Source organism: Lactuca sativa, chromosome 9, assembly GCF_002870075.4.
Source record: "Lactuca sativa cultivar Salinas chromosome 9, Lsat_Salinas_v11, whole genome shotgun sequence".
NCBI lineage: Eukaryota > Viridiplantae > Streptophyta > Magnoliopsida > Asterales > Asteraceae > Lactuca > Lactuca sativa.
Genome location: NC_056631.2, coordinates 223005443 through 223026975, shown reverse-complemented (window position 1 = coordinate 223026975; position 21533 = coordinate 223005443).

The following is a 21533-nucleotide window of genomic DNA, read 5'->3' as shown; positions in this document are numbered from 1 at the left end:
AGAAGACATGATGAAATGAAATTTAGAAAAATCAAAACAACCAAAAAATTAGTGAAATTGCTAAAATTGTTGAAATCAACTAGATGAAATCAATTCCAGAAAATTACCAGAACAATCCCAAAGGAACTTGATGATATCACATCCAGAAAAATCTTAAAATGAAACCTTACTATTTACTTGCTGATTATAAAGAAAAATCCCACAAGCAAACATGAATATGTACCTTATATACATAAAAGAAAATAACATGAACAATAAAGATAGAATGAATGAAAAACGTTTAATAAAAGATATCCTGAGTTCACCTTGAGCAAAGGATGTGACTGATTGAAGGAAAAATGGATGCAACTCCATTTAACAAACCACAAATCAAACAATTAAAATTGATCTTGAGTGTTCATTGTAATCAAAGAATATAAAGAGGAGACAAACTAATTGACTGCAGAATCGTGTTGGGTTTATATTTGTCCGGAAAAAAAAATCAAAATTTGGGTCGGGGTTTGAGAATGCAAGGTCAAGAACGGTGTCAGGTATTTTGTTCGGCGTAATGGTAGGCAAATCGGCGATTAAGGTTCCGATGAGAGAAGAGAGAAAAGAGAGGCTAGGTTGGGTTTATGGTAAAGCTCTCGATGACAAAGTAGTAAACCATCAAAAGGGCAGACCTAACGTTCAATTTACGGCATCTTCTATCTTGATATGGAGGGAGGCATCGCCGATTTCAATTTGGGAGCATTGTTGATATGGATTTGGAAGAACGAGAAGAGATCGTGAGATTGAAAAACGGGAAGGATATGAGAAGAGGGAAAGAAAGAAGTTTCTGGGTCGGATGAGGTTTAGAGGTGGTAAAGTTTTTTATTTAATAATATAAATATAAAATAAATAATAAATTAATAAATGCACAATAGTCTTTTTAGGTCAGATAGGGACCAAACGTGCAACAAAAGTATAAAATAGAGATGGTCCGAGTTAAAAAAAAATTGTTAGGGACCAAACACGCATATTATCATAAACATAGGGACTATCTGTGTAATTTACCCTAAGTATATTAATGGATTTACATAAACACCATTATAGCAAGTAGCAACATAAGTAGGAGTAACAATAACATCAATAAAAGCAAGGGATAATGACTTGAAAGGGTAACGAACTTTCGACTTTTTTCACATTTAGTCACTAAACTTTTTTTCGTTATCTATTTGCCATTGAACTATTGAAATTGATTTTACCCTTATGACCGGTTGTTACCGGTCATAAGGGTAAAATGTGAACAATTTCAATAGTTTAGTGGCAAATAGATAACGAGAAAAAGTTTAGAGACTAAATATGAACAAAATCGAAAGTTCGTTTCCCTCTAAAAAGTTCAATGACTAAATGTGAACAAACTTCCTCTTATATTATGTTTTAGCAAATTATTTATTTTTGTTAAATTGTAGCAACATTTGTTGATAAAGAAATCTATGAAATAAAAAAAATAAAAAAAACTCTGAAAATATATTTAAAAAAAAACAAAAAACTGAAACCGAAATAAAAAACCAATGGTTTGACATTTTCCAAAATCAAAAATCAAAATTTCCAATCTGATTTTGGTTTTACAAAAAAATGAATCATTCTCACTGATGTGAATTATGACCATTGATTTGGCATGCGGAATTTGTGACATCCCATGAATACGTAGTTACAACATCGTCTGAACTCGTAATTCATAGTAAGGGGTTAGAGTATCATCGAATGAATACGTAGTTACAATAACCTTCCTTGGTCCCTCTTGTTGGAACTCATCTCTTTTCTTGCAAAATCACACCAAAAAGCTCAAGATAGCTCTTCCTCTCACTCTACACACTCAAGCTCACTAGGGTTCTCACTTATGGGAAATGTAGTCGCAATTGAAGGCCATAAGTGCCTTTAAATATGGTTCGGGCCCAAAGATTTAGGGTTTCTGCCAACAGCGCGGACTCGTCGAGTCGTCTCACCGACTCGTCGAGTCCATTCATTAATCTGAGTCATCAGTCGCGACCTTACTCGACGAGTTGAGGCGTCAACTCGTCGAGTCTCTCTTCTTAACTCAAAAGAAAAATACTTAAATTATGATACCTGAAAATCCGGATGTTACATTTTGTTTTTTTATTTCATAGATTTCTTCATCAACAAATGTTGTTACAATTAAACAAAAATAAATAATTTGCTAAAACATAATACAATAGGAAGTTTGTTCACATTTAGCCATTGAACTTTTTAGAGGGAAACGAACTTTCGATTTTGTTCACATTTAGTCACTAAATTTTTTTTCGTTATCTATTTGCCACTAAACTATTGAAACTGTTCACATTTTACCCTTATGACCGGTAACAGCTGGTCATAAGGGTAAAATGTGAACAGTTTCAATAGTTCAATGGCAAATAGATAATGAAAAAAATTTAGTGGCTAAATGTGAACACAGTCGAAAGTTCGTTACCCTTTCAAGTCATTATCCCTAAAAGCAACGAGTAGAAGTAATTGTATGCCAGGAGCTTATTCAAAACAAGGAAAAAGACAAAATACTAATTCTCCTCATAATTTTTATAGAGTTAGGCAAAACTAAGATTATCTAAAAACAGTTATTTATTTCGTAGATGTGTCACATGTAAAATATATGTGGATATATGAGGTAATCATTAATTTAAAAATAAAAAATATTTTTCTAGCAATTTTGTAGATTTCACTTATAAAAAAAGCTAGGGTGCTGCTATTAAGACATCCTTTGAACATCTTATAGACATCTTTATCAAAAATCAACCAATAGGTAACTATTTTTAATTATCTTTTTCAAAAAATAATGTAATTTTAACCAACAAAAATACCTTAAAAATTATATAAGGTGTCTAAATGATAAAATGAGATGTCCATTTAGCCAACCCCAAAAGCTATTTTCATAGATGAAATAGTCGTTCGTATTTCGTAGTCCATTTCAGAGGTGTTACCTACAAAATGGTCAATTTAACTTACAAAATAATAAGTAGAAATTGTCAGAAATTTCTATTTCTTACAATCATATTCTTTGTAGTTTTTTCTATTTTTAAATTTAATTTTGGTATATGTTAATATAAAGTTGATTTTAATAATTTAAATAGAAAAATAGATTTTGTACATTGACAGGGGCCGATGACCATATAAAATTCATTTATTTATGTTATTATGTTTTGGAATTAAATATTGAATGTTCTTGTTTGGATTTTATGTAGAAAAATCTTAATATTTTGGAAAAAAGTTTAATAAAGTTTTAATTTTTTTTGAACATAATAGTCCCGATTATTTAATATTTTACCGAACTTAACAAAAAATCTGTATTTTTATTTTAACAGTAAATGATATATTATCATGTAAAATAAAAAAGAAATAACAAATTAACCTAAATTATTTTTGGAATTTATCGAATCAAACCCTTAATTTTTTTATTTTTTATTTTTTATTTTTTTGTGTTTTATGAGGGTATAAAGTTTTTTTTTGTCCGGTCTACTTAATCACTTAGGACAAATTGAAGGGGTAGCTCGGTTACCCATTTGCCACATAGACATTTGTTGACCATTTCCCCTTAACCCACATTGACTTTCAAAAGTCTACAATTTTCGTATCCACGTGTACAAGACATAAATCTGAGTTTTTTCACCTAAATTTGGCATACTACCCTTCAAAGTACCACCGAGGAGGGCCGACCCACGGTGTAACATCGTGATTTTTCACCATGAATTTTTTTTCAAAAAAAATACATTCATTTAGCAGAATTCGTTAGCGAAAGTCTTATTTAACAGTTATTATAAAAACATGACCAATGTTACTTTATTATAAAAATATCCCCTTCAAGGTTAAGTGTGCAAAACCAATAATAATGGAAAGCTCAACGACATGTCCAAATGTCATCAATACTAAAACATAACTGGAATGTAACTATCCAAAAGTCTCCAAACCTCACTAGATCATCATATCATGCTACATGTACCAATGCAAGGCAAAAGCCATAAACAGAGAAAATAGTGTCAACAAATTCTAAGTGAGTAAACCATAAGTACAATGTTAGGAAAACACACATAACGTCACATACATCACAATTATCACACATTCATCACTTGGGTATCATTAAGGTCTATCGTTGTTATTTATTTTTTAATATTAGACAAATATCAATTACAGCTAACCCAACCCCTGGGTTCATCACTAACCTATAAGGTAGACATCCTACACATGGGTCCATCACTAACTCGTAAGGTAGACACCCCACAAGTAGGTCGATCACTAACCTGAAGGCAAAACCCGTTCACTACTAAGTGACCCACCCAACCCCTCTACATTGGGTTCATCACTAACCCAAGAGGTAGATACCTCGTTCAGTACTAACGTGACCGACTCGACCCAATGCTCTATGTGAGTCACGATTGTCACCCGTAACATTGACCCCAATGTGTTGTGTTTGCTACTCTAACGATGCAAATACATATATATGTGCTGCCTTTCGAGAGTGATACTTGTTGTTGCTTCCTATCACTAGAAACTCTCCACCCAAACGTGATATTTGATCTAGCGCCATCACTACACCAATATCACTCCAGTCCTCACACCCATGGACAATGTCCCGAATGGTGGTCTAGAAAACCCATTTGACATCACTATTGTCTTAAGCTCTTTCCTTTTAGGTGTCTTTCAACTATAACGTCGAAATTTCACAACCAAAATTTTCATTTTTAGTTAGGGAAAAACTGCTCATTTTCATAATACAAGACGAGAAAACCAAAAGTTCCAAAGTACATTATTTAAAATCATAGTATTATAGTAAACGTGAAATCTTCATTATTGTCGATGAATGTGTACACTCACACCTTCACCTTTCCACAATCACAGATGATGCCAAAAAACAATAACAGTTGGCTAAGCACGAAGCTTAGTTAGTTTCCCTAAATACCACATACAACATATAACAAATAAACAACTATGGGCTATCAACAGCCCTGGAGACTACCCAGAGTATTAGTTGACAAACAACACACCTTGTGGGTTATCAGCAACCTAGAGACAACCTGAAGTCTCAGTGGGAAAACAGAACGCTCGGTGGGTTATCAGTAACCCTGGAGACTACCCGAAGTCTCAATACTCACAACAGCACATATCACATCAAATAGACCCAGCTGATCAGCATATATGTATACTACCACACATGCAAGTATATTGAGAAGACTTACTACCACATGTTAGACTCCTCATAGCACATTGCTCCGCTACCAGCAAATTTCCATGGAATGTGTAGCCATAAGTAATTAGAGGTGAGATTGCCGCCCAAACAAATGATCCTACTCTGGAGCCACAACCAAATAAGGAATAGGCAAGAAAGCCTAGATCATGAGTTTTTCAGGCTATCCTACACGACTACATACGTCTGTGAGGCATTCCACTAGAAAATAACAAACCTACTGCTACTCGAACCAACATACCACTACTGTTGCATCTTAACACATAAGGATATGAGTACCTAACAATTAGATAACCAGCCTATTGGTACTCTAACCAACATACCACTATTGCTTCATCCTAACACGTAAGGATATAAATATATAACATCCCACTATAGCACTGGGAAATCCTATACACAAGGATACATATCTAAAACTAGTGGGTCAACATGCCTTCGACCCACAGATACAGTAAGGAAAACTCACCTGAATCAAAGAACCCATAAATACTGCGACTCGCTCCCTTTTCTGCACTGATCGCTCCTACGAACCTTCTAACACCATAACATGGTATAATCTTAATCAACATCCCAAATCCTTTAAGTTTGATTTAGAGTCAAACTGGTCAAGAAGTCAATGGTCAACGGTTAACAAAAGTTAATAGTCAACATCCCATCATGACATGACCATCTATAGCTCAATTCGTGAGCCACTACATGAAAAAATAATCAGGACTCTTGATCCTTACGATGTTATAGGCATAGTCTCATGTTGTGAGATCAATCTAAATGGCATTTTGACGTGAAAACTCCTTAATCTATTAATCTACTGAACCATCTTCTCCATAAGGCTTTCTAACACCCTAAAAAGCATAAAAACTGATGCTTTAAGGTCTTGTATGTCCAACACAAGACTTGAGCTCAAACTAGGGCATTCATGAAGAAAAAGGAGATCAAATCTTCAGCATGAACTCAAACATCATCCAAAATTCAGATTCATAACATATAATCACCAAGGGACTCTAAGGACCCATAAAGTTGCTAACTTTATGAAGTCCCAACACTCTAACCCATCAAACCATGGATAAAAATATATAAAACCTTAGATCTAGCAACAAGGAATCATAAATCTTGAATCTTTATTACTCACAATGGTCCAAAGATGTTGCTATATGATGCAAATAAAGCTTCCAAGTTGAATCAATGCTCCAATGGTGATTCTTTCTCCTTCAAGCCACTAGAACACCATCAAAAACTCAAGAATATCAAGGAAAGTCTAGGTTTGTGGTTTTACTAAGCTTAGGGACAAATGAGGTTGTTTTGGAACCCTAAAATGAAGTTTATGGGGTTTAAATATGAAGGAAAACCTAAAAGATCATGGGCTTGGGCTACAGTGCATCTCACGTCGTGATCTCCTAATTCTCATGTCGTGAGCTTGGTTTAAATCTCCATTTCTAGTTTATCACTTCTCACATCGTGAGAACATATGTCTCACGTCGTGACACCTAGTATTAGCCAAAAACCATGTCTTTGACTCCTTGAAGTCCAAAACTGATCTGTCCTGGAAACTAGGTGTTATAATTCTCCCTCACTTAAATTAAATTTTCTCCTCGAAATTGTAACTTCCCGAATTCAGGTGTGTCTCTTAAACCCTTCTACTTTTCCCAAGTTGTCAAGTTAAGCCCCTAAAATGAAATGTTAGGCAGGTGAGTACGTTGGGCGTACTGAAGTGTGCGTTGCGCGTACTCACGCGCTTAAGTTGGACGCGGACTCGCCTAGGTACGATGGACGTACCCAGGATTACGTTGGGTGTAGCGAGCCCAGATGTAAACCCTAATTTGTGGCTTGTGCACTATAAAAGGAATGTTAAGGCCTTATCCCCATCCACCATTTCAGAGAGTGAAACCCTAATAGAGAGTCCTCCTTCGTTTCTAGCTAGTGTTTTGTATTCTAAGCTTCAAAGTGCCATTTCAAGGTGGTGAAAGAGAAGAGGAGGCCATTTTGGAAGCTAGGAGTTTATGGTCAAGAGTAGATTCGAGCTTTTTAGAGGTTGGAGCTTCTTTCTGAGGTAAAAAGCTCAAAACTTTCCTTGTCATTTCTGTTGTGTGCTTCTTGGACCAATTTCTAGGGTTTTTGGTCCCAAGGTGGAGACTTTATGAGCAAATGGTCTCCATTGGCCTAGATCTACCGTATTTCAGGACTATACGAGTTATATGTTCATAAAATGCAATCTTGAACATGAATATTGAGCCATGCATGAGATCTAGACCTTTTAAGGAAGAAGGAAAGGTGTTAGAGTGTGTAGGGAACTTTACAGCCATTCAAAGGCTTAAAGGTTCCGACTTTATGGGATAAGAGGCTTAGGGAAAGTCAGATCTGCAAGTTGAATGAGTGTCTTAACCGTTTAAGACCAAAATCCAAGGAAAGGATGAAAATGAGACTTACGTTGGGCGTAACTCTCAGTATGCGCATCATAAGGGGTTGACACCCCGATTGTGGTTTGCCGGCATACGCCCCGCGTACAGAGAAGGTACGCGCCACGTACTGCCTCCTGTTGACTTCCGTTAACTATTAGGGTTTTGGTCAACCTTTAGACTTTTGGGTCAGGGAGGGGTAAAATGGTCTTTTACCCTTCTGTGGAATTGTAGGAGTGGATTTAATCTAGCCTTTGAGAGCCATTATTTATTTGAGAGTGTTGTTTATGTGTTTAGGCGGGGGCTAGACCAGTTTGTTCGTGTGCGAGATTATCCGAGATACCCGAGGTGAGTATTCTCACTATACATTACCTAGAGTGGTATTTATGTGTAGACCGAAGGGTCTTGTATGTTATGTGTATGTTTGAGATTATGTGCATTTTCGTTGTATGTATGTTGTATGTTGTATAGACCGGACCGGAGGGTCTAACGATATAGACCGGATCGAAGAGTCCAACTAGACAAAATGGACCGAAGGGTCCGGCGAGCTATGACCGGACCGGAGGGTCCAACGAGCTACGGGACTGGAGGGTCCCGCTAAGACACATCGATCGGAGGGTCATATTGTAGCCTCGAGTGGCGTATGTGTTGTATGTGGTATTTTGAGGAACTCACTAAGCCTTTGTGTTTACATTGTTTGTGTGATATGTTTCAGGTACCAGTGAGGATCGTTGGAAGGCGCCGGCATGACCAGTACACACTATCAGAGTTTCATACATTTGATCTTGGGATGTGATTTTATGGAATTGTTATGTGATACATTGAGAATTGAGAATGTTTATGAATGAAATTACATTATTAAAAAGTGAAAAATTGTTTTGAAATTTACGTCGTTACAAGTTGGTATCAGAGTCTTGGTTTGAGGGATTCGGATGCACCTTCGGGCGTGTCTGAACTTAAACTGAGGATTTGAGAAAGTTTTTCATAAAATAAACAACTTTTCTAAAAGAAGTAAAAGAGTTTGAGAAAAACAGGAGGAAGCATTGTGTATGGTCAGCCAGTGCCCGAACGGTGATTTCCCAAAATAACCTTCCATTATGTGTTATGAGATATGTTATGATATGATATGCATGTTAGAGTAGGCTAGGTATTCATATTAGGACTAGAGTGGCCTAATTTGTGATACCTTAGCCTAGGAAGATTTCTGCTGCTATTAGATGCTTGAGAGTGAGTAGGTAGCAGCGAGGAGCTTATGAGAGGTCTACCGAAGGGTAGCCTATGCTTGAGAGATGTAGAGTACTTGTGATCTAGGATCCAAGGAGGGGGACTTGGGATGAATACTGAAGCGGTGTGGACGGTATTATAAGGGCCCGTACTACCGAAGACACCGTATCAGTGCGCAGTCCAAGTAAGAATCCTTAGGGTACTAGGAAACAAGTAAGGTTGAGTTATCGAGTGCGAGTATGCTCAAGCGGATCTCTGATATTTTGTGTTGTATTTCAGGGAGACATCATGGTTGGGACATGCCATTTATACCTGAGAGTAGTGGTGATAGTGATGAGGACATGCCATACACCTGAGAGTAGTGGTGATAGTGATGAGGAGATCCGCAAGTTGATTCATGAGGAGGTGGCTTCTGCCATCCGAGCCGAGATACCGGATTTGTTTGGGTCTATCAAGACTACTCTGATCGAGACTTTTGACGAGCATTACACTGCTCATACTGATGTTGCTATTGCTACGGCCACCGCATCCGTCGCTACTGCAAGGCCGCGGGGGGTGACTCGTTGCTGTACCGAGAGTTCAGCAACACGAAGCTGATGGGTTTGATCCATAAGAACTTTCCTATGTGCACATGCAAACCCTAATTCTTGGATCTAGGTTTCTCTAATTGAACATGCATTGTATCCAAGACTTACAATTCTAGATCTAATGAAAACAATTGAATCTAATCATATGAAATCGGATCTAGAACAATACCTTGAGTTACTTGCTTGATACTTCTTCTTCTTGGAGCTTAGAGTCACAATTGTCACTCCTCTAATGGCTTACAAACACCAAATAGCAAGAGGATGATCTTGAGAGAGAGAGAGAGAGGAGGGTGAGAAATCGGCTCTAGGGTTCCTTGCCTTGCATGAGTGTCGATTTCCCTCACCCAAGGGATCTATTTCTACTATGAGCCACTAGGGTTTCACCTTTAACCCTAATTGAATAACTTAGGCCCTAAGCAATCCAAGATCCTCCTAGATATTAGGCTTGGACGATTTTAAGGTCTCCTAACCCTATAATCCGTCCACCCTTATATCCATAAGGATATTGGTGTGTGTGAAACCAACTAGTTTTAATCCTACTAACTTAAACACAAAGACGAACACACGAAAGGCAGTGTACCTATCGATTAGCAGTTTAGTTCAGGTAAGTAGGGTATCGAACACAGGGAACGGTAAACAATTAAAAGAAATGCTAATATTATATAAATAAAACAAGTAATAGAAAGGAGTTTTCTCTAGTTTTGCAAGACTAGAAACTTAAACAATTAACTAAAACTTAAACTAAGAAAGCTAAGAAAATAAAAATCAACTAAATTCAATAATAAAGAGGACTTCTGTTTAGGTTCGACTAATTTGTTTCCATGGATGATTTCAATGTATCAGATTAATTCTTCATTGGCTACCGACTAAGATGATTAGTTTCACGGTCGCTATTACTAATCCTTAGGAAACAAATTAACTCAAGCAGTGGCCAGTTGTCTAAATTAACGGATTTCCTAGTTATTGGTTCGGGTTAAATAAGACTTGTAATGGTTAATTAAATTGGCCCTTCAATTAACCTCTTGCTGATGTTCATCAAACAAGCTCACACATTAACTTACCTATCTTCTAGTTAATTCTAGTTTCACATTCGCTATTCTTAGACATACAACTATGTGGTCACAATAAATCATATGAAATTAATAACTAAGAAATGTTCATACAACTTAATTACTAATTTATTAACAGAAGAATAGTTATTGTTAACACATAAGGTTCTTTAACAAGCTTAATAAAACATAATCACCAATTAAAATTAATCCTAATCAGATAATCAATCCATGTTCACAAATTCATCTACTTAAACAGAAGTTATGAGTTTTAGCTCATGATTACAGCAGAAACAAGCTCAAAAACGAAATCAATTGGTAAAAGAATAGTTCAAACAAAAGATTAGGTAAGAGTAAACTTGATTTTGACTTGATTCTCCTTAAAATTGAATGTAGGGTTGATTCATTAGCTTCCCACGCTCCAGCAACACCTTTAGTTGACAATTGGCCTCCAAGGGTTCATCTATATGCTAGGGTATCGATCTGAAAGTCCCTTTATATAGATTTTCACAAAACGGAGGTGACTCATTGAGTCCAGTGACCTAATCGGCGAGTCCGTCACTTAAAACCCGTGTACGGCAAGTCAGCACGTCCAGAATTGCGAAAGTTCAAAGTGACTTGTCGAGTTTACAGACTACTCGTCGAGTCCGTTTGGAATCAGCATTTTCTCAAACCAAGAAAGTCGTCCGAAATTGTGTCTAGTTTTCATAACATTTTGAATCTCGTCAATCGGAGTTACGGTTCATGAGATATGGCCAAAACACTGACGAGGGGTCAAGCTGTCCAGCAACATCCTTCTTTCTTCAAAATCCAAGATCCAAGCTTCCAATCGCTAGTTCCACTTCCTTTTCCACCCAAGCATGTCATTGTTGCTGAAAAATGAAATTCTAAACTAATTAAGCACCTTTTATTCATTAAATGAGACAAAAACAACATAAAGTATTAAGATAATACATGAGTTGTATAACTAAATATGCCCATATCAGATACATAGCCCAAAACACAACTATCACACATTTCACAGTTTATGCCCCTTTATACAATTAACCTCTTTAAGTCACCAAATTAATTCTTAATTAATATATGACTTATATTAATCAAATAACATTATTATATATTATTCTCATAATATATTAATAATATCTCTTCTCTCTTAACAAATCATCCTGTCAAGTTGCTATGGTGAAGGCAACCCAAAAGGACCATGCACAACCGGGTCAAGTACTTACCAAATATAGTTACAGCCTTAGACACTAATCCAACAGTCTCCCACTTGGATAAGTCTAGTAACAATATATGCAAACACAATCTACCATGATCCCTTGGTTCCTTGGTCAAGGCAACCGCTCCTTCATTATCATAGAAAATTTCCATAGGTTCCTTTATGGTAGGCACAACTCCAAGATCACCAATGAAGTTCTTCAACCACATCACCTCCTTTGAAGCTTCACTCGCTGCAATGTACTCTGATTCGCATGTTGAATCAGTTACGGTTTCTTGTTTGGAACTTTTCCAAGTTACTGCTCCTCCATTAAGGGTAAAGACCCAGCCCGACTGCGAACGGTAGTTGTCCCTATCGGTCTGGAAGCTTGCGTCACTATACCCTTGCACCTTTAAGTCATCAATCCCTCCGAGGACTAAAAACCATTCCTCGGTCCTCCGGAGGTACTTAAGTATATTCTTGACCGCAATCCAATGAGCTCTGCCAGGGTTCCCTTGATATCTACTGACCATGCTCAAAGCAAAGGCCACATCAGGGCGAGTACAAGTCATAGTGTACATGATTGAGCCAAATGAGGAAGCGTAGGGTACTCGGCTCATCTCAGCTATCTCGGCTTTTGTACTCGGACTTTGAGTCTTACTCAATTTGGCATTACTTTGTATCGGTAGTTCTCCCTTCTTCGAGTTTTCCATACTAAGATGTTTTAGTACTTTATCCAAGTAAGTATTCTGACTAAGTCCTATTAGTCTCTTACTTCGTTCTCTCACTATCCTTATTCCCAAAATATAGGAAGCCTCTCCGAGGTCCTTCATAGCGAAGAACTTCTCGAGCCAGGACTTAACCTCCTGCAAAGTCGGGACATCGTTTCCTATGAGCAGTATGTCATCGACATACAAAACGAGGAAGCTAACTATACTCCCACTGGCCTTGACATATACACATGATTCATCTTCACTTTGTACAAATCCAAACTCTTTGACTTTCTCATCGAAGCGAAGATTCCATCTGCGAGATGCTTGCTTAAGTCCATAAATGGGCTTCTCAAGCTTGCACACTCTATTGGGATGCTTCAGATCGACAAAACCTTCTGGCTGAGCCATGTACACATCCTCAGCCAACTTTCCATTAAGGAAAGTGGTGTTGACATCCATTTTCCATATCTCATAATCATGAAATGCAGCAATGGCTAGCATCACCCTAATAGACTTTATCTTGGCAACTGGTGAGAAGGTCTCATCATAGTCAACTCCGGGAGTTTGAGTAAAGCCCTTCGCCACCAATCGTTCCTTATACGTGTGCACATTTCCATCCACATCGGTCTTCTTCTTGAAGATCCATTTGCACCCAACCGTCTTATGTCCAGGCACATTGTCAACCAAATTCCAAACTTGGTTGTCATACATGGACTGAATCTCGTTGTCCATCGCCTCTTTCCATTTCGTAAACTCTGGGCATGCCATGGCTTCCTTATAGCTATTAGGTTCATCTAGATTTATTAGTGTACCATCACTAATATACGTGTCCCCTTCGGTAGTAATATGAAAACCATAAAACTAGGGTTGAAATCTAACTCTTTCGGAACGTCTAAGAGGTAAGGACTCGTCAATTGGTTCAACCAGAGTTTCCTCCTCGGGTTGAGCGCCAACGTTAAAGGTTCCTTCATCACTTGATTCTTGAATCTCTTCAAGATCAATTTGCCTCCCACTGTCCCCTTGGCTTATGAGTTCTCGCTCTCGGAAAACCCCTCTCCTCGCAACGAAGACAACATTGTCACTCGGTCTATGGAAGAGATATCCAAAGGATTTCTGCGGGTAGCCGATGAAAATACATCGCTCACTACGAGGTTCGAGCTTGTCGTGAGTTTCTCGTCTTACGAAAACTTCACAACCCCAAACCTTGATATGTGCCAACGAGGGAGCTTTCGCTGTCCACATCTCGTCAGGTGTTTTCGCAACCTTCTTTGTAGGGACTCGGTTAAGGATTTGGGTGGCACTCTCTAAGGCATACCCGTAGAATGAGATAGGTAGTGAATCACGACTCATCAAAGAATGGACCATATCTAACAGGGTTCGATTACGCCTTTCTGCCACACCATTCAACTGCGGTGTCCTAGGTGGCGTCAATTGCGAAACTCTTCCGCATTTCTTGAGATAGTCATGGAATTCAAGACTTACATACTCTCCTCCTCGATCGGATCGAAGCATCTTGATTTTCCTGCCCAATTGATTCTCCACTTCATGCTTGAACTCTTTGAATTTTTCAAACGTTTCTGACTTGTGCTTGATTAAGTAAATATACCCATATCTACTATAATCATCGGTGAAAGTCACGTAGAAGCGATTCCCATCCTTTGTGGTGGATCTAAAGGGCCCACACATGTCGGTGTGTATGAGATCCAATAAACCCTCACCCCTCTCACAAGTGCCAGTGAAGGGTGACTTGTTCATCTTTCCAAGTAAACAAGATTCGCATGTGTCATCTTCCCTAAGGTCGAATGACTCCAACACTCCATCCTTTTGGAGTTGGGCTATGCGCTTCTTGTTGACATGTCCAAGACGACAATGCCACAAAGATGCTTTATCCATACTATTAGAAGAATCGATACACAACACATCATTTCCTAGGTTATCTACAATCATAACAGTTTCATAAATTCCATTACAAGACATTGCATCAAAATATAAAACACCATTTAGATAAGCATAAATCGAACCATTCTCATTATTAAACGAATATCTAAATCCTTGTCTAAATAAACCATGAAAAGAAATGATGTTTCTTGCCATATCTGGCGAGTAGCAACAATTATTTAAATCTAAATTCAATCCATTACTAAGCACTAAAGAATACAGTCCAATCTTGGTAACAGGCGACGATCTTCTATTCCCCATGATTAAATTTATTCTTCCAAGCTCCACATGCCTATTTCTTCCTAGTCCTTGCAAATCAAAACAAATGTGGTAACCACACCCTGTATCAAGAACCCAAGAAATAGCATGAGATGAATCATTAGATTTAATTGTGTAAATACCTGCAAAAGACGGCTTGATCTTCCCATCCTTGATGGCTTGCAGATATTTCGGGCATCTTCTCTTCCAATTCCCTATTTTGTGCCAATGGTGGCACTCTGCCTCCTTTGGGTTTGGGTTGGGCTTAGCTGGATCAACCTTGGTCCCACTAGAATAGGAACCATCTTGGGACTTTCCCTTGCGGTGGTTCTTCGAAGAAGCCTTCCTCTTCTTGCCCCTTCCCTGCCCAATAGCCAAAATAGGAGCAGCGGGTGGATTGGGAGTTGGTGCAACAGACTTGTCCTTGAGGTTGCTCTCAGCAGTCCTTAGGAGCCATTGGAGTTTTCTTAGGGTGACCTCTTCCTTGTTCATGTGGTAGGTCATCCTAAATTGGTTGTAGCATTAGGGCAAGGAGTGAAGAACAATGTCGATAGCCAAATCTTCCCCAAAGTTGACATTCAACTTGATGGGTTTGAGCCATAAGAACTTTCCTATGTGCACATGCAAAACATAATTTCTTGGATCTAGGTTTCTCTAACTGAACATGCATTGTATCCAAGACTTTCAATACTAGATCTAATGTAAACAATTGAATCTAATCATATGAATATGGATCTAGAACAATACCTTGAATTACTTGCTTGATACTTCTTCTTCTTGGAGCTTAGAGTCACAATTGTCACTCCTCTAATGGCTTACAAACACCAACTAACAAGAGAATGATCTTGAGAGAGAGAGGGGAGGGTGAGAAATCGGCTCTAGGGTTCCTTCCCTTGCATGAGTGCTGATTTCCCTCACCCTAGGGATCTATTTATACTATGAGCTACTAGGGTTTCACCTTTAACCCTAATTGAATAACTTAGTCCCTAAGCAATCCAAGATCCTCTTAGATACTAGGCTTGGGCGATTTTATGGTCCTCCAACCCTAAAATCCGTCCACCCTTATATCCATAAGGATACATAGCCCAAAACACAACTATCACACATTTGACAGTTTATGCCCCTTTATTCAATTAACCTCTTTAAGTCACCAAATTAATTCTCAAATAATATATGACTTATATTAATCAAATAACATTATTATTCCTTTAATATATTATTCTCATAATATATTAACAATAATATATCTTCTCTCTTAACAAATCATCTTGTCAAGTTGCTATGGTGAAGGCAACCCAAAAGGACCATGCACAACCGAGTCAAGTACTTACCAAATATAGTTATAGCCTTAGACACTAATCCAACACAACTTGCGAAGACGATCAACATACCTTTTCATCTTTTGCAAGTGCACGGTTAGAGACTCTCCACTTCCTATTTTAGCCGTGATCATATTCGTTATGATCTCATAGCGCTCTTGCCTCGCACTTTAGTGATATCTCTCCATCATGTCTAGATGCATCTCATAAGGATACATGTCCTCATAGGACTTTTGGAATTCGGAGTTAATTGTGGCTATCATGATGAAATGGACTTTCGTTGCATCACGCTCATGGGTCTCACAGACAACCATTTCTTCGGGAGTAGCAATTTTTGGATTGATCTTCTCGAGCTTCTCATCGAGAACATACTCTTTGTCCTCATAACGTGCGATCGTGAGAATGTATCTTATCCATTCGCCAAATTTCGATCCATCGAAAGTCACTTTTTGACAAACGCTCATTAGCGTGAATGAGCTAGCAGCAGCGTTGTTTGCGTTAGACATCTACAAATAGAAAGGAACAAAGTTGATTAGAATTAAGTCCCTAATTAACACCCAAAATGAAAATTTAGGGCTAGGACCCAACAACATTATTTACACATTAGAAACGGGATGTCGTGATCCAACATGCAAATAATTTGGAGGTAAGTGAATGACGATTCACTAATTCTTCACTATGAAAAACATAAGCTTAAGTTTTAAATGTATTGAGAATTCCTAGATTTCTTTGAGATTCATTGAACCTTTCAATGGCATGTTTAAATCTTGATATGCCCCTCTAGTTTGTGATTGGGATGCCGAGAATCACAAAGTGGGTGTGAATAACCATGCAAATCTACATGGTGCCTTCATTGTTACAATCACCTATTCGGTGTGCCGGTAAACCACACACACTCCACCGAAATATGACAAACAATGAATCACTCTTTGCCACCTTTCCTTAGAACCAATTAGTGTGCCAGTTAACCACACACGCTCCACTAACATCTTAACAAGGGTGCAAAGTGTAATTGCATGGGATTGCGTCAATTCGCTTTTCCTAAAGTAACTAAGATTGGGATTTTTATGAAACATGTTTAGTTACTTTATTTAGATTCATTATACTTGTCACACCCCCGAACCAGACGGCGGAAACGTCCGGGGGCTGTTGTGACTCAATTGAATACCATAACATTGAATATATATGAAACGTAACAACATTCATCACCATCCATTAATATAGTACAACCAGTAGAGTTTACATGAAATACATTGTTTAAACATTACATTCCCAAAAATAAATTGTTCGATTCGTACATAAATAAACTGCAAGCCATCACTGAATATGATTTCCTTTGATTCACTGGTTCCCTGAGAATACAAGTATTTTGAAAAACGTCAACATATGAAATGTTGGTGAGTTCATAAGTAGTGTCTGAAATCCAATGTTTTGTATTGTTTGAAAACCACCAGAAAATCCGATATTTTCTGAAAATAGTATAGTAAAAAAGGTGTGAAGATCCATAGGTATGCTTGTTTGTTTCTATACTTATAAAAATTGTTCATTAAAATTGTATGCATTTCGAATCCGTATGTATTGAAAACCCTAGGAAAACCCGATGTTTTCCTGATTTCTTGAATTCCATGAAGTTACATTGAAACCATTGCATAGTGTGTAGTGTCAGTCCCAGGCGACGTTGGATTATTTTTGAGCATGATTAATTGCTACAAACACGCATTACACAAACGACCAGTTTATAGCTATACTAACGATCCCGTAGGCGTCGTCCATACTAATCACGTTATCCAACCGCCCTGACTATGTGTAGTCCCACATCCGAAGAGAAAGAGGACACGAAGACCTCGATGACTCCATTAACCGGTTGGGGATAAAATGTACGAGGGGTCCCAGACCCGCCTCGCATGAAATGTAGACTTTACTAGCAATACCAAAGGACCCTTGGGGACCAGTAGTATACAAGCCATTGAAAGTCCTTTTACGTTGTGTTAGATCGGTAAAAACCCAACACTTCGTAAGATAGAGGTCTTCGGGCCTTAAGATCAGGTCATTGGGCTAGCTAGGCTCAACGAACAAGATTTTACACTTTTGGGGCCCAAAGATGGTGCGTAGACGTCTGTGCACACTCGCATGTATATTGAATTCCCAAATGTTATTTGTATGAATCGTAGTGTCGTCGTGTTAGTAGTTTCGGATTTTCATTGGTTCGAGACCGAACCAATTCGTTTCACAACGATTTTGGTATTGTAGTGTATTGTATTTCGTCGATAGTCGCGGTGCCATTGTTTGATCAAATTGCATGTATTGAATTAGCCTTGAAAGTTTTCTGTTTTCAGCCCCTCATTGTTTGTAAAATTTACTTTTTCAACCCTTTAATTAAATACTTTCCGGTTTGGTCCTTAAATCAATTTTCTTGACATTTTAACACCAAAAATCATGGAAATTGATGTTTTTCAGCATATTTTTCAATGAAAACAGTTTAAGTCCCTGAAATTTCAGTTTTCTCGGTTATAACCCTTCTTTTCGCAACTTTGACAATTTTGGCCCAAATTGTAAAATTTTTGCAACTTTGGTCCTTTTTAAATTCAAAAAGCATTTTAAACCTTTGAAAAGGGCTTGGAACACTTATAGTCCACTGTTTTACAGAAAAACACAGTTTTGGCCCTCCAAAACAGAAAATCTCGCATAATGGGCCTCATTGGGCCGAAAATGTCATTTTTAGCCCATTAAGCTTGAAATTTATGTTTTTAATCCTCTAAATGAGTATATTTCCAGAAATTGTTTTATTGAAACTGTTTTGACACACCTCATCCATCAGAATTCGTGATATGTCAATTTGGGCCCTTAATTTTGTATTTTTCACATTTTAGGTCCAAAAATTTGTGTTTTTAGCCCAAAGAAATTGTTACTAAACCATTTAGCCATTTTTCTAGAAATACTTTGTATGTAGAAATATATTTGATGCTAAAAATCATTTAACATAAGGTATATCTCGGTTTTGAGGGGTTTTATGGCTAGATCCAACATTATAACACACAAAAGCATACATATAAGCATGGAAATCATACAAGGCATACAAAACACATATAGATCTACACTTTCACTTGTATTCCCCCCCCCCCCCCCCCCCCACAAAACTCATAAAAACAGAAAATAGGGGGTATGAAGCTCACTTTGAGATTTGGACTTGGTTTTTGATGAAGAGTTGAGAGAAGATTTCGGCCCTAGCAAGCTTCTTGAGGAGCTTTACAACTTAGATGGCTCTAGGATGTATGATTCACGAAATGGAAAGGGTTAAGAGGAGATTTTTGAAGAAATCAAGAAGCTAAACCATGGATATAAGTAAAAACTTACCTAGGATGGTGATTTTTGGTGGAGAATCCTCTTGAAAGCACACACCAACTCGAGATTTTTGATGGAGGATGGAAGAGGTATTTGAGAGTGTTTAAGAGAGTTTTTGAATGAAAAATGAAGGTGGTGAGAGGGTTGGCCGAGAATATGGAGAGAGAGGAGAGAGAGATCATAACCTTGTTATTTGTGAGGTAATAGTTTGCCTTGAAACATGAGATGCTACCATAGATACATGGTGGTTAAACATGAGTTGTCACATGCATGTCTAGTCTTCATTTATCCATTCTTTTCTCTTATTTTTTTTATTAAACATGGGCTGATTTGGGCTAAGGAGAAAGGAAAGGAATCATCTTGGGGCCCATACTCGAATTTATGAAGCCCAAAAGTAAATTTTTCGGCCCATTGGGACAAACGAAATCTTTTATGGCCCAACAAGGCTCATTAGAGGTAAGATGGATTATTTTAGGCCCACATGGCCCAAATTGCTAAAGTTTTATGAAGGTGGTCTATTTAGAGCCCACTTAGGGCTTCTAGGCCCAATAGGAGAATTTTAGTTCATAAGGAACTTGGACCGGGATTACTAAGGTTTCCAATCCTTAGTTGAACATATGAGGTGTATTTTGAATGAGGATAGAGTATGGTATTCACTTAGAGTACATGCTCTTACAATGGATGATGTTTATATGAGAATAGAATTTCCTAGCTAAAAAATGCTAGTTGTGACAATACTTATTAATGAGAAGAGGTTTTCCCTATCCTACCCGTTCGGCTAACGACCCTCCACCAGTCAAGCAAGCGGTGGGTGTGAGTGTACACCCATTAAGCGCCATTTTATTGGCAACAACCTTATACCCACCTTATAGATTAGCTTCGTGAATGAGGCCTACTAACGGTAAGACTAGCATTTTTAATTATACATACATACATACATCTATATATATATATATATATATATATATATATATATATATATATATATATATATATTAAGATAGTAATAGTATATTAGTATAGTGTTGAATTTTAAACTTGTAAAATTCTAGGGTTTGAAATTTAAATTATTAAAATTAAACTTTTAATCACAAAAATTAAATTTCAAAACTTGAGGACAAGTTTTAAACTTTTCAAAACATGAGGATCAAATAGCAAATAATATAAATCAACTAATTAGATTATCTCAATTTGATCTTATTCAATATTACTTGCAAGAAAATTCACCAATTCAATTCAAATAATCAATTATTATCCTATAAGGAAATTATTATTCAACTAATTGGTAATTATCTTTTGTTTGGTCAAGAATATACTCATATATATGATTAAAATCAGATTTTAATAACCCAAAACATTTAAGGCAAGTTTCCTCAAGTAAAACAGCAAGAAATCGTGAAACTACCTCCTTTTGACGCTCGAACTCGCCGAGTTCCTCTATGGACTCGCCGAGTTCACAGTGGAACTCGCCGAGTTCATCAGGCAGAATCACAAAAATCGAATTTTTCAAGCAACAAGCAATCAACCAATGCATCAATTCAATAGAAATCAATCAAAGCTCTGATACCACTAATGGGTTTGATCCATAAGAACTTTCCTATATGCACATGCAAACCCTAATGCTTGGATCTAGGTTTCTCTAATTGAACATGCATTGTATCCAAGACTTACAATTCTAGATCTAATGAAAACAATTGAATCTAATCATATGAAATCGGATCTAGAACAATACCTTGAGTTACTTGCTTGATACTTCTTCTTCTTGGAGCTTAGAGTCACAATTGCCACTCCTCTAATGGCTTACAAACACCAACTAGCAAGAGGATGATCTTGAGAGAGAGAGAGAGGGGAGGGTGAGAAATCGGCTCTAGGGTTCCTTACCTTGCATGAGTGTCGATTTCCCTCACCCAAGGGATCTATTTATACTATGAGCCACTAGGGTTTCACCTTTAACCCTAATTGAATAACTTAGGCCCTAAGCAGTCCAAGATCCTCCTAGATATTAGGCTTGGACGATTTTAAGGTCTCCTAACCCTATAATATGTTCACCCTTATATCCATAAGGATACATAGCCCAAAACACAACTATCACACATTTGATAGTGTATGCCCCTTTATACAATTAACCTCTTTAAGTCACTAAATTAATTCTCAATTAATATATGACTTATATTAATCAAATAACATTATTATATATTATTCTCATAATATATTAATAATATCTCTTCTCTCTTAACAAATCATCCTGTCAAGTTGCTATGGTGAAGGCAACCCAAAAGGACCATGCACAACCG